At 35.4% G+C, this 14,647-nt stretch overlaps 1 protein-coding gene across 20 annotated transcripts in view; it reads right to left on the bottom strand.

Annotated features, from left to right (window-relative positions):
* Window positions 1-14,647, bottom strand: part of RIMBP2 (RIMS binding protein 2) — a 171,720-nt gene that overhangs the window by 79,279 nt on the left and 77,794 nt on the right. The window contains exon 1 of one of the 20 annotated variants that reach the window (XM_054844766.1): window positions 8,955-8,973. The exons of 18 other annotated variants lie outside the window; for them this stretch is intronic. The gene's annotated coding sequence lies outside the window, so the exon portion shown is untranslated. Of the gene's footprint in view, window positions 1-2,208; window positions 2,263-8,954; window positions 8,974-14,647 lie in introns of those variants that run through there. One more of the 20 variants, XM_054844761.1, reaches the window with a different exon arrangement.

The raw sequence follows: 14,647 nt of genomic DNA, 5'->3' as shown, positions 1-14,647 counted from the left end.
CTTCATGCTCCAACAGTTCTGTTTTCAGAACAGATAATACTACAGCCTTCAAGTAAGACTGTACAATCAATTTTTCATCTTCTGTTAAGCTAAGATGGTATATATGAACACTAAACAAATTTAGGAGTTAACCAAAACAAAGTATTATGGACCACTGCTTTCCCTGTGGGATTTTTTAAGAAAAGCTGTACAAAACTACACTATGGTCCAACCAAATCTTAACTGAAATTATGTGTAAGTAAATGCCCACCTCAAAACACTTCATTCCCATTTACAGAGATCTGAACAACACTTTGCATTCCTTCCTTAGGGAGGACAAACATACAGGTAAGTCTTGAAGCCTTCTTTTCATCTGCAGGGCTCGCAAACAACGGGAAATCACCACGTATCATATTCTAGTAATCCAGGCTGTTTTCAAACCATTTGAAACACAGTTTGAAAACTAGGAAAAAATGGAACTTTATGTGATTTCTTACATAATACAATCTCAAATCTGAAAGGGCTACATAGTTTGTTCTAAACACCACGGATATTTGCTCCATCCATTTCGCAAAATGTAACAACTTTAACAAAGCTTAATAGTTTTACTATGTGTGTATTTACAGGTGTGAAAACTTACACATACTATTTTTCTAAGGATTCTCAGGAAAAATACATCACAAAACAGTGAGTTTAAACAGTCTGCCAGTCAGAATTTGAAATTTATTCATTTCATATTCATTGTCCTTGGGCAAGCAATGAGTGAACTGTGCATTCGTCCTTCCTAAGTGCCAAAAAAAGAGAAGATGGCTCCATCACCTAAATAAAGCAATGCTTTTTCCTATCCTTCTACTCAATATCATCTGAAGTCCTGTCACAAGGACATTAAGGAGAAATACAATAGCTAGCAAATACTAGAATTCACCAAAAAATGATGATTTTTTTCAAATATGTCATTATTTTATTACTTGAACTTTAGTTCAACCTTGAATGTTAGTAATGTACCCAACTTCATATTAGGCACTACCCAAATAGAAGAAAGTCCTTGCCTAAATATATTATGTTTTATTTTTTAAAGCATAAGACAAAATAGGGGCTAGAATCAAGTCTAATATATGATTTTGGAGGCAAGAAATCCTCTGCATGTGGGAAAAGGTTTACAGCTTTTAAACAGTAGCTGCTTCAAGATACTTTGCAACTTGGAGTTGCAAAAATGATATTAGGAAAGGTTATTTGACAGAGTGCAAATAAAGAGGATGAGAGCAGTATCTCCACAAGAATAACACTTATATATATTGATATACGTACACACTGAGGATGTCAATAGTTTGGAAAGTAAACCTGGGGGAAATACATGACACCTGTTTTTCACAAAGAAAAGCTCAATAACCAAGACCAAAAAATGTTCGTTGATTTTGGATTCCTCTGCTGGTTGTAGACATCCCTGAAAAACTGGGGCAGTAACCAGAAATGAACCCTTTAGAAATGTGGTCTTAGATGATTTGACTGGCACTGAACAGCAATATTAAAGCAGAGTCAGAGACAGATACTAACGCAAAAATCCTCCTGTGTATCACACTCTACACAAACATGCAAGTCTTTAAGCCTTTAAAAACTACCACAACTTCTTATTTTGCTGTCATAAATCTGCTCTACATCTCTGTAGTCTCTAAGGACAATTTCCCAGGCATTTTTGAAGAGAACAGAGCATAGGCAAAACGCTTTGTGTTAACATATCATAAGAAACACCACAAAATCTAAACAATGTATTTGCCATGTTACTTTTCCTTATCTTCTTCTTCCTAAATCTAATTAATGTATACTCTTCTGCTTAGTATAAAATCAAAAGAAAACTAAATCATAAAGGCCCCAATTCAGGCAGGGAACTAACTGCTTAAGAGCAGTGGACTATTGAATCAATTTATCTGAACCCTCTGAAAAATACCTTTTTCCCTTCATTAAACTCTGACACAAATCCTAACAGAGTCCTGACTGCTTTCGACCGAGTAGAAAATCATCAGCTAAAAATCTGCATTAAAGTTGCAATCAGACTTATTTCTTTGCTATTGCCAAGTCTTAGCAAACATATTATTTGGCATCTCCAATTAATCTTAAATTTGCTTTAACATGACTAATTAGGTGTATATTACCCTCAGTCTTAAACCATTAATTATTTCATTACTTAGAGTTACATGTGGTAGCAATGAAATGTATCTCACCCCCACTTACTCAGAAAGCAGTCCTGTATACATGCAATTGCATCCATCTTCCCTCCTTAATGACACAGGCAAACAGAACGAGTCAGAGTTTCTTTCTGCTCATTCAAGCTGTACCGCATCATACTCTTAAATTAAAATTAATCTTCCTTACTAGCTGAAGCTGACCTTTTAGCCACTGCCTGGAAAGAGAACATCACTCCCCTGGGGGCTGTTCTGGGGGAGGGCTTTCTTGCGCCTGACACCTCTCAGCCACCAGATGAGATGAGGCGAAACCACATTAAAACAGGTAATTTGGTAAGTTATGATTAATTTTATTTATACAAGGAAGGCTGGCAAGCCATGCTCAGCTTCTTGCTTCCTTAAGTACCTGCGGCAGGGAAGCTTTTTGTGATCTGTAACATTAGTAAATATTTACATTTTGGTTTATTCTTTAAAAGTCCATAATTAACTGCTTGAGGCTGAAAAGAAAGATCCTGTAAGCTTTCACTGAGTTTCCGTGTCCAGCTTGCTATTACTATATCCCTGAACTAGACCAGGACATTTTGGGAATTAAGGCATTTGTAATCATTTACATAACCAAAGATAATTCATAGTTCTTTCCAAGATAAAACCTTGACACATCAGGGAAGCACAGAGTTTGTTTTTGCTACTTACTCATTGATTAAATGGGATGTGTAAAATAGTTACAGAGACTGCAAAAGGATTTTGCCTTCTGTCACTCAAAAAAACCTGAGCACTAGGAAATTCAATTTCTCTTTGCCAATAAAACCTTTTTAACATAAGCATGTATTACTCATATCCTGAATATAGCTTTGAAAAATTTCTTTCTTGCTGACACTTCATATAAAATTCACATTATTTTATGTCCCCCTTAAAAAGATATACAATCTTTGTTGTTGTGATTTGTATATTTGCTGATATTTAATCAAAGTTTTATAATGAAAATATAAACAACCTGAAAACAGCTCCTACGTCTGAAGACCATTAGGGCAACCAACCAGGAAGAGTCTAATCAGAGCACAGAATTCATCTTCTGTATAAAATACCAGTTGATTAGCAAATAATCTTATTTAAGGAGAAAAATGGAAAGGGGAGGAAAAATGATGCAAAATATTTCTGATTTGTGAACTGACTGAAAATAATTCTTGACTCAAATGACATATAAAGGGGAAATACGAAAAAAAGTAAACTCTGGACAGTGAAAATAATCCCACCCAAGGAAATCTTTGAAAATGGTGCGACAATGTAAATGATTACTACTACTACTGGAATTATAGTATTCCGCTTTACAAAATTAAGTGTTGAAAATTTCTCATGCTGAATTAAAGATAAAAGAGAAAATAATTCCAATGCTAATAATATTTAGCTTTAGGGCTTGTCATATTTAATTTTTTTCAGTTCATAAGAATCAATTGTTGTGGCAGCTACAAATTTACAGCTTTGTGGAAGTTCTCAGGAAAGGCTTTAAGGATAGGGGAAAAAAAAAGAAACAGAAATACTGAAAAAACATTATTCACAAAGAATGTCTTGTTTTCTCTAATTTCAAATTGCTACTCACCAAAACAATGTAAAAAAAATAATCCTATACTTATGCATTTAAATATTTACTTGTAAATGAATTATGACTTCAATCTTCCAGTACTCTAACTGAAAGATACTGCCACAACTAGTATATGCTAACAAATAGAGCTCAAATACTAGCTTCTGGGCTTCCTTTTGTTGTGACAGAAATTAGGATGCTTTTAATGGTAACATTCTCCACTCCTGCATTTGAATGGCTCTTCATCTAAACAATACCTTCATTCAGCTATCATTAGGCTTCGGTCTAGAAACCTCAAAATGACAAAGTTTTTTCAGGAGACTGCAGCATCATTGACCAACTGATGAAATAAAGTTTAACTGATCATAATTAAAAAAAAAAGTAAATAACTGATGGAGTACACAGCTCTGATCTGGTTTGAGCCACTGAAGAACTTTTGAAATAGTTCAAAGACTGTACAGCCTGGACCAAAAGGCCAGTATACGAGCTTATTTCAAGTTTTAAGCAAGTACAAAGCCAGTTTGAGAAACAGATTAATGAAATCATTACTTTATGTAATAAAGGATATGACTTGATATAAAATCTAATGTGTTAAGATTCAAATCATTACCAGAAATAGTAAGACCAACTCATTGTACTGTCTACTTCACCAATTTATTTATTTTTCTATTCACAGACATACAAAGGGACAAGCCCATTATTAAAGACATCTTCAGTAATATACACCATCCCAAAACCTGAAAGAGAATGAATTCAGTTTAAATTCCGGGAGGATGTAGATTAGTTCCAATTTCATTTCACCTGAACTTATTATCACTTCACAGTTTCTGATCCTCACATGCTGTGCATTATCAGCACAATTGAGGAAAAAAATGAACAGAAAAAAAATTATCTTTATTCATAAAAGATAAAATTTGTTTGCCATATGTTTCTGAAAACTGTCAACATTATGTTTTCTCATGAATCATCAACTGAAAAAAAATAGAGAAAAGATTATATTTGATTAAAATAACCCTCATGTTTCGTCTTTGTATAGCAACCTCGTAAGCTATATACAGACAAGATCAGCATAATTTCTGAACTCTCCCAACTCATCAATTAAGAACAAACCTCCAACTGAAAACTTATTCATGAAGCAATGGATCTCTCCCACAAGGTAATTATAATTCTCTATGCAAAACAAATCCTCAGAGAACATTTAAAAACTACACTAAAATTTCTAACACTTTAGACACTTGAGACCAGATATTGTCAACTGTATTTCTACCTATTATGAATTTCGTTAACATTTTTTTTTAATTCATATTGAAGTAACTTTCAATTATTGCTTTTTTCCCTCTGATGTATTTATCTGTAACAAGGAATGCTGAGAGATTTTCAGTCCTCAAGCAAACTAATTAGCCCTAACAAAGCCAAAAGAAACTAGTTTTGGTTAAATGTTAACAGATAAGAAATTTAAGTGACGCTTCTGAATTGCAATGGGCTGAATTTCAAAACAGAAGGTTAATCAAAGGGGAGGTTCAATTTATCTCCCATTATCAATAAAGATTTCTGAAATTAGGCAGCATTTCTAGGCACATGAAGAACTGAAAAAGACAGTAAGAACACGTGTTCATATGATGGCTATCAGAAAACCTCAGGAAAAATAGTTAGACCAGAAGATAGCAGGGAATATTCAAAACAACATCGTTTAGCTGCATTTCTGAATATATTAATTCAAAAGTATCAATAATACCAGCTGAAGATCAACGCTGCTTCCAAGGGACACTGCATGGTGTCTCATCTGTCACTTTAACACAGAAGTGAAGGCAGCTCGCTATCCTCTGCATTTTTAAAATAGACTGCGATAATAGTTATGCCTGCATTTTAAATGTTGTAGTGTAGGGATGTCAAATGCAAATGATGCCCAGCTTTTTCTTTTCTTGAGATCTAGATGAAATCTCACCATACTGACACTAGGTTTAAATGAAGTCGAGCATCACTGAATTCTGATATGGCTATCAGCAAAGTGAAGAATGAAACTGAAAATTAAAGATAGCCTCAGATGGCTGCACATTTATGAGGTTTTCTAAAACATAAACTTCATATCACTGATTCTTTTTTCCAACTATCTACTGAAGAATGACACCTGCCTGCAAAATAGTGATTACCAGAGATCACTGAGGTACCAGAGATCAGATGTCTTGACAGATCCCCCTGCTCCAGTGACAATCAAAATGTCTGTCATTCTAACAAGCGTAATAGCACATAAAAGATTAATATTTTTAATAAATTTCCTAATGCAGAATACACAGCTCTAATCTGCTATTTAAAGTATTTCCATTGCCTGTAGCACTAAACTAACTTCTATTTTCACAGAAACATTCTGACAGGAATGTACATCTATGAGAACCATTTCTTAGCACCCCATTGCAAGTGATATCTACGTTTGTGGGGAGGTTGCCTTTTGGTGAGCTATCATTGCAGCATTAATGTGCATTTTAAAATGGAGGAACCATGATTGTGGAAAATCTGATGTAAATACATGAAAATCATGGGCTTACTCTCATGTTCTATTGAAGGAAAAGCAGTGGCTAAACATGCTGCTTTTGATTAAGTATTTTAAATTCCATCGTATATATTCAGTTTTGATTTAACACTACAACCCTCCGTAGGTAAACTACTGATTTCAGCTGCACTTTCTCGAACACATGTTATTTACTTCCCTGCATGCACGGGCCTTAAGAATTTATGAGCCTAAACTACCATAAAGCCAAGCAAACAGGAAGGTAGAGTTTCGTTTGTTCAGTTTACATGCATGTAAGAAAACTTATTAGCATTTTCAGTTGCTAAAAAGAAAAGTTCTTCCACAATGTTCATGTGATTTTCCTATCTACATACAAAATAAAGAACCCATGACAGAAGGCAATTTCAACGTACAAAACCAAAGTCTGCACTGTTTTACTCTTCTGCATAATCTTCACTTATTTCACGTTATTTCATACAGTAATCTAGTTTGTCCCACTACAAAACACACACGCTACTGCATAGTGTGGTAACAGAATGTACCATTTACAATCTGAACATAACACTTTTTAATGTTCTGACTACCAGTCCCTTTGTCCAGAAAGTGAGTTATGGAGAGAGGAGTATGTGTGTTTGCATATGTGTGTCAAACTATATCTGCACACATGTGCTACACACAGAAAAAGAAAAATCAACTCCAGTGAAAGTCAGCAACCTCCCAGTTCCAGAGTTTTTATAGATTAAAGATCACTGCTGGGCCAATCAAAAAGAAAATTCTAGACATAAATTGTTATGTGTGTTATCTTTTGACTGCCAAAACATAGCCCAGACAGCTGATCGGCTCTGAAATCACCTGACCTGATCCAAAGGAAACCACAATTTTGCTGTTTTGTTAAAAGTCTGTTAGTCTGACAGTCAGCCTGCCTTTCACCTCATTAAAGGATAACTTTGAACACTCCTGCCAATTCCTTCCCTCCTCTATTGCCAGTTCGGTGTGAAGCCTGTCTGATAGAAATCAGGGATAAAATCTGCTTTTAGGAATGCAAACTCAATTTTCATAATAAATTACTATTTTTGTACTTGCAAAGACTAGCACCATTACTGTGAGTGTAAAAATCTCATGTAAGCATTTTACAAGTCAGTCATACAATTTATTTTTGCAGAAGCTAGAAATAGTTGAATTGCCTTTTTGCCTATGTTCTTAAAAAATTAAGGAAGACAAAAAAAATGTGATTAGAGATGGCAGATCTCTCAAGATAATACTAAAATGAGCGTTTTATCAATTTGAAGATCTGCCCTTGCATATATGGTCACAGGACAGTCACATGTATTTAAAATCAGGTGAACCTCAGCAATATAAACTTATGGGTCTTTAAAGGACTTGACATACCCAGTAGCAAAGTAACACTGGCAAGACGACCTCTTCCATGGCAGAACTAGGGGAACAGCAAGTGGTAAACAAAGGAAAAAAAAATGTCATGCATCTACCAGCTTAAAGCATATAATGGAATTTGCAATTAAAGCAATTTTGTGAAAAACTAACAACAAGTACGTTGTAAAATACGTCACAGGCAAAATTCAAACATCTACCTGCAAGATGAAATACATATGCTTTCTCTTTCCCTCCAGGAAAGACTCCGTGAAACTTTCTAGTGTGCAGGATGTGAATACAGGACCTAGCATCTAATTCATCATTTATCTCAAGACCAGTGACAGTGTTTTTACTTTCTCCTAAATTTGCACATCCCCTCATTAGCGATCCTTTTCCTCCATTAGTGGTTTACTGTTGTTTTATTTTGTAAGCTTCCAGCCAATTAACACTAAATTCAATTCCATAGAAAAAGATGTTACAGGCTTTCTCCTCCATGCCTGATTTAATCACATTTTCTTCTCCTTCAATTTACACTACATTTAATGGTGGAAATTATTTTTAAGACTGATTTCTGATGATTATGCTTATTATAGTTCAGAGGATGATTCTTCCTGTCTATCTTTGGCTAATTCTCAAAGAAAAGATTTGATCTGGAACAACTTGTGAAGGCCAAAAGTGATATTTACACAAAAGATGATTTCTTTTCCCTTCTACTTCCCCTTTACAGCACTACACCCAGTGTGTGGCAGAAGGCACAAAGTTCTCACATATTTCCTTCTTTCACAAATAATACTAGCAAATGGTGGAGAACACACAGAAGAACTAGAAATAAATCAGTATGATTCATTTGAATTAGATGTAGAATAAGTTCTTATTACGGACAAGCAACCTACCTATGGCCAAGCCTACACATAAAGACATTCCTTTACTGTTTTAAAGTGCTCTGAAATTCTTTTAAGAAAAGAAAATTATTATTTATTTAATGTATGTCAGGAATATAACCTTTCTTTTTAAAAAAATTTCTCCATATAAAATTATTGCTTTTTAAACCCCTATGCTTCAAATTATTTGAAGTATGATAGGAGATTATCTGCTTAATCCATTTCTTCCACTCAGGCATTTCAGATTTCATGCAGCTATGCAAAGTTTAGTTCTGCTTAACAGACCTGTGAAGCTCTTCACAAAGCAAAAAATGAGTCAGGAGAAAAAATATACAGCCTTAGGGTGGTTTTAAAAAAAAAAAAAAAAGAAAGAAAAAGTAGTGAAATCAAACTACAAGGGAGAAATTTTGAGTTACATCTCTTGTTGGCACCGTAACTAGCTAGAGAATCCATGTTACCTTTCTCCTTTTATTTTCTGCTGAAAAAGCAGCAGCTGAAGGAAGCTTGTTAACTCCATTTCTTCAAACTTATGAATCTGTTTCTGTCCTTGTCAAAATGGAAACTGCCACTTGATTAGGAGCTTGACCAAATGCAAACTACTGCAGCCCTCAAACACTCAGATGATGCTTTATTTACCCAGAGGAAATGAAACTCACTGCCAGCATGTTTTGTATGTGGTTTTCGTGCCTGATTGAGAGGATAGGAATCTGGGCCTTTTCTTTACTGTTTTCAGCATAATTCAGCATGATTCAGTCCTGGTGCTGCCAAGACTATATCACCTTAAATGGGCTTTAACTACATAATTAAACAAATGACTTAACATCACTTTATTCGTTCTTTGAGAACGACTGGATTTAAGTTAATGCTGTCTCCTTAACTCAGTCTCTTAACTCAAGCATTGCTAGCTGAACCACAAGTAGAAAATAAAAGAGCAGTTTTCCCTGAGGGTCCCAAATTGCCCACAGTGAAGTGAAATGCCTCTGCAGAGTAAAGATGGCAAACTGAAGGTTATGGTAATCTACATCTCTGCCATAGAAAACCCGAAAATCCCTGTCCTGATCCCTGGACAGGTTGGAAAGCGATCTAAATTTTGAACATTTTTTCTCTGCCAGATTGTCAAATGGCATTATTTCTTCTTGTGTGCAAAATGTGTGTTGAAAGTTGCTCAAATGCCAAAATGAGTCTAATCCTGATATAATGTGGTAGGGAATAATTTCTAAATTTAGGAAGTAATTGCTTTGCTGTCCAGTGAAATGTACACTAAAAAAATAACCTCCTCGAGGCAAGTCCTCATTTTAAACACCAATTCAGACTTCAGTGAACACAAGCACTAAAACTTTGGGAAAAATGAAGCTGGACAATTCCATTGTTGCAGTTGACTGTTTTCATTGGTGTTTGCTCTGTATCACAATACAATCAAAATAGCAATATTCAGTGATTAGATGTCATTCAATACATACTTACAAAGTGCTTTTCAAATAAAACTATACAGTTCTCTTGGGTAATATTCCTTTTCGTGGAGGATTTTGACTTTCCCACTTGTGGTTTTATTAGAATTCTGAACAAAACCTTGACATTTCAGACTTCTTTGTGCAAGTGAAAGGAAGGAAAGGTTCTTGTTTTAAATACAATCTACCTGACACTGCTGCCCTAGAGCAGTTCCTTGCCAACTTGAATCTTGGGAGCACTAAGTCTTTGATTTCAGGAATTTCAGAGGACTGATTTCTTAGCTTCTGAAATCTGAAAGAGACTAGAGTGAACAACCAAGCAAACAAGCTGGCAACAGAATAGTTTGCCATCTGCCAATTTAAATTACTCTTTCAGCAGCCCTACAATGTGGGTTTCAAAATCACTGCCAAATCCCTAACCAGCTAATTAGTATCATTCCTGATTTTAAGAAAGTATCAGCAACGGTCTACATGCATTTATCACGTACAAGTTTTAGTTTCACATATGTCTGATATTCTATTAATTAATACAGAATAAAAGATTCAATGATAGACACATTCCTCATTTAAACTATGGTTTTACAATTCATAGGACTGGGCACCAATCCCACTGGGGGGAGGGGGGGGAGCGGGGAGCAGCAAAACAAAAACCCCAGAGACCAAATTTCCAATAAATTTTCATAAGTATTCAAAAAGAATCAAGGTGAAACCTGAATTAAACTGCACAGACCAGTCTGTGAACTGAAATCACAGCCAAATTAAAGAGAGAAAGAAGGGTGTCCCAGCAACCAGTGATAAGCAGAAGCCTCTGTGGAAAGCACAGCAAACTCCCAAAGTACTTTGTCCCCTTCAACTACTGCCTGGTTAAGGGAAGGGGAGGAAATTTAGTCCTATTCGTAACGGTGCATATGCACACTAGCTCCTGTCCCCTACAATAAACTGCCTCAGCAGATTCAATCACCTTGTTAGCCACTGGCAAGACATGACCCTGCTTTACACATGGGCAAGTTTTCAAAGGCAAAATGCTTTTTAGTGCTTTTGAGGGGTTGATGCATTCTCATTGAACATGGGAAAACTGTTAACAAACATATGGAAGAAAACCTGCTAGTCTCTAGCTGAGTTCTACAGATTCAAAAATTCACCGTTGTTTACAAGGATGATCATCTGCTATGGCAGTAAAATATCACCACAGATTAGAATAGTAGTATTTACACGTTCAGTGAGAAATCTTACTATGTTGCAATAGAGCTTTATACATTGCAGTATATCACTTGTAGGTCTGTGTCACTATATACGTACAATCTGATCTTGTAAGCCTAGGCAACACACTGCCATAGTGAAGTATCAAGGATATGACAGGCATCTATCAAAAATCTCTTCTTTGAGCTTTCCTGTTTATCATGAAACTGCATTCATTTAAATAGTATTACTACAGAACTATGAAATACCACAGATCAAATCTTTGTAGAATGCTACATATATATTTTTTTTTTCATTTTGAATTGAATCCATTTCAGTTCATGGCCAATGTAAATATGAGTATTACCAAAATGACCCATAGAACAATTTAAAATAAAACCCACTAAACACAGTAATATTGTGTTAGGGAGTTCAACAGATAAATACAAGAAAATATGTTCAACAAAAGGAGATATGATTACACTTCCACTTAACCTTCATGTTGAGAATGTCTCTTTCCATGAGCACCCCCAAAAGAAGCATGCAGTTCACTTCATCTCATTTGCCAAACTATCCTCTTTTTTTCATATATTTTGGTAGAGAAGAGAAAGTGGAAATCATTCGGTACACTGCAAACTTCAGGCCACTAACTTGACAGAAACCTCTAACCCTCCTCTGAATCTTTCTCTTTTTCTCAGTTTAAAGAATAGATAATACCATGTAACTTAAAGTAAGCTCTTTGCTTTAGTCCTCACTGTTTTGAAAATTTACCAATATTGTTATCTGACTGTAGACTAGAGGATCAGTATGTACAAACAACCCAAGGCCACATCACCTTAATAGCTATGCAAAACTGTTAACATGTCAAATTCCTGTTCAGTACTGGGATATATAAAGGCTTATTTTTAGATATTAAAATCTTGTGATAAATAGTTAGAACTGTATTAGACCATTTTGGTTTAGGATCTGCTGAACTTCTGGGGTTTGGCTTTTTTTGTTTGTTTTTGTTTCTGCTTTGAGCTCCTGACATTCTTTTAACTATATGAAAAAGTTTTTACATTAGGATCTACCTAAGGACCATTCAAGTGTCATTCATCTGCATTAACCCCAGTCCACCACAAATAGTATACACTGAAAAGTTAAGATCTTTAATTAGGTTATTAGTATGTGCCTAAAACTTCCTACTAGATGAATGCAATCACTTCTTCCTCAATTTTTGAGGGTGGCTCTAATCTTATCATACTGAAATTCATTCTAAAATAGAAAGAGAGAAGATGAAAGAATAATAGAGTAACAAATATTGCCTCACTCAGGATAAATAATCACAAAAGCAGCAGAATCAGAAAGCTCTTACTCCATACGAGCTGTTCGACAGGCAACACACAAAGAATTAAGGTGACAAAAGCATTTGCAAATGTACTAATTCTTAATAGAAGGGGTAGCTAACCAGAAGTCATTGCTATCATACAGGGAACTGACTGCACCTTAGTCATCCGTGAGACAACCCTTCTCTGATTCAAAGCAGATTCCTCCTGTAGACTGAATTTGGTGTTGAGATGGATTCTCAGCCTGATTTGGTCTAACTTACCGGTTTGCCAGAAAGATAAAATACATCGCACAGCTCCCGTGAGGTTTAATCTGGAGCTTGAAGTCTCACTATTGCTCTCAATAATCTCTGGTAGCCTGGGATCTAATAACTTAGTTTCTATGGCATTAGAACTCTGTCTTTCTGATGTACTGTAGTATTGCGACACTGCAGAGGAGTTCACAAGTGAAACTACACGGTAATTCAGTATTGAACGAAAACATCCATCTTTGTTCTTGGAATCTTTTTCATGGGACTTTACCTGAATCCTCAGAAATGAGAATCTTCACAATCTTTAAAACCTCCTGTATTCTAAAAATCTAAAGATGAGAGTGGTGATGGGTTTTTGAAGGCTATGCAAGAGAGAGGTTACATTTCAAATATGGCCCCAACTTTCAAATTAAATAAGATACAAAATCTCTTATATTTTCAAAAACATGAACAAAGAAACAAAGTGCTGGCACGCTGTTGTGACACAGAAACAACCACTTCTAAACCTGTGAATAAGAGTAGGTTACTCTGACATAAAATTCACTGCTCTCTAATCGGCCACTCTTCAAAAGAGCAGATAGTATAAGAGTAATAGGAGGATTTTCCTATTCTTCTGAAAAAGTTTTATTACACATACTCAGTGTGTCTATACTATACAGTGACAGGCAGATACATGGGCACAGAACGGCTTCTCTTTTCAGCTGGGTGAGCTAAGAGAACAAGGCTTCTAAAAATAATTTGTTTTGTTCAGCTATAGCTTTCGTCATTATTCTTCTTTTTGCTATTCTTGCAGTCTGTGAGGAAAGCTAATTTTTCTTCGCAGATCTCTGCATGTGTTCTAACAGCTCAAGCCAGGCTCTGATTTTTCAGCCTGCTTAGGAACCAGAAAAGGCATTTTCAGGGTGGGAGACATTAATGTCACTTGAATCAAACCTGCCTGAGAACTTTTATTGCCATATTCTAAAGAAAATATTCAAAACAGGAATCATGGGGAAAGAAAATGGGAAAGAAAATTATTAAAGCTATTGTTCACTAGCAGAAATAACTTCTCACTTTTATTCACTAACTTGATGTTTGCAACCAAAAAAAACCCAAACCCAACACTCCGTTTTTTCTAAGGCACCATTTAACGTGCAATCTAGTTATACATACTAGTCATTCCTATCAAATGTCTGTATCTTTCATTCCATTAATGGGCTGAGAGTATGGGCAAGGAACACTTTCCTATGGGGTGAACCACCATTCTCTTGCAGAAATCTACTCATTCATTTGCCATTGCACAGAACATCCCACTCCTGCCCCCCCGGCTTTTTCGTGATCATCCGATTCACAGATGGATCAGATCCCTGCGACTGCTGACCAGGACACAAGCTCCTTTCTCCTGCAGCAACAGACGCTCTTAGAACTATGAAGTTTGGAGAAGGATGCGACTGATGGAAACCAGATGGAGAAATCAGTAACATGCCCAGAGGACTTCTAATGATTCATAGATCACAGTTGGCAACTTGGCCTTGGAAAATTATAATAAACACATTATTAAAGGACTTATGTAGCTTCTTATTTCATCAGACTGTGGAGCTTTTTTTTTTTTTTAATTTAATTTTTATACCAAGTATCCATTGATACATGGTTCCCAAAACATCATGTGTACTATTTGCAGTATACAGGCAAAATTAAGGCCTTTAAATACTTTTCAGATAACTCGGAATATTTTTTAAATTATTATTCAAGTTGAAACAGTTATTTTGATTTTGCCAAAATGAAAATTTCAAAAACCTTGCTTTTCTTCAAAGTCATCATAATACTTTTCTTCAGTATTGACCACTGTACATCTAGTACTTTTAAATAAATCAGAAGTATATAAATCAGAATCTGCAAATGAAATTTGGCACTGAACTCAAACATCATCAATTTCACTGAACACTGCCAACTTGAAATGACTAAACAT

This window comes from Grus americana, chromosome 16 (genome assembly GCF_028858705.1).
Source record: "Grus americana isolate bGruAme1 chromosome 16, bGruAme1.mat, whole genome shotgun sequence".
In the NCBI taxonomy this organism is placed as follows: domain Eukaryota; kingdom Metazoa; phylum Chordata; class Aves; order Gruiformes; family Gruidae; genus Grus; species Grus americana.
This window is presented reverse-complemented; position numbering and strand designations above follow the sequence as displayed.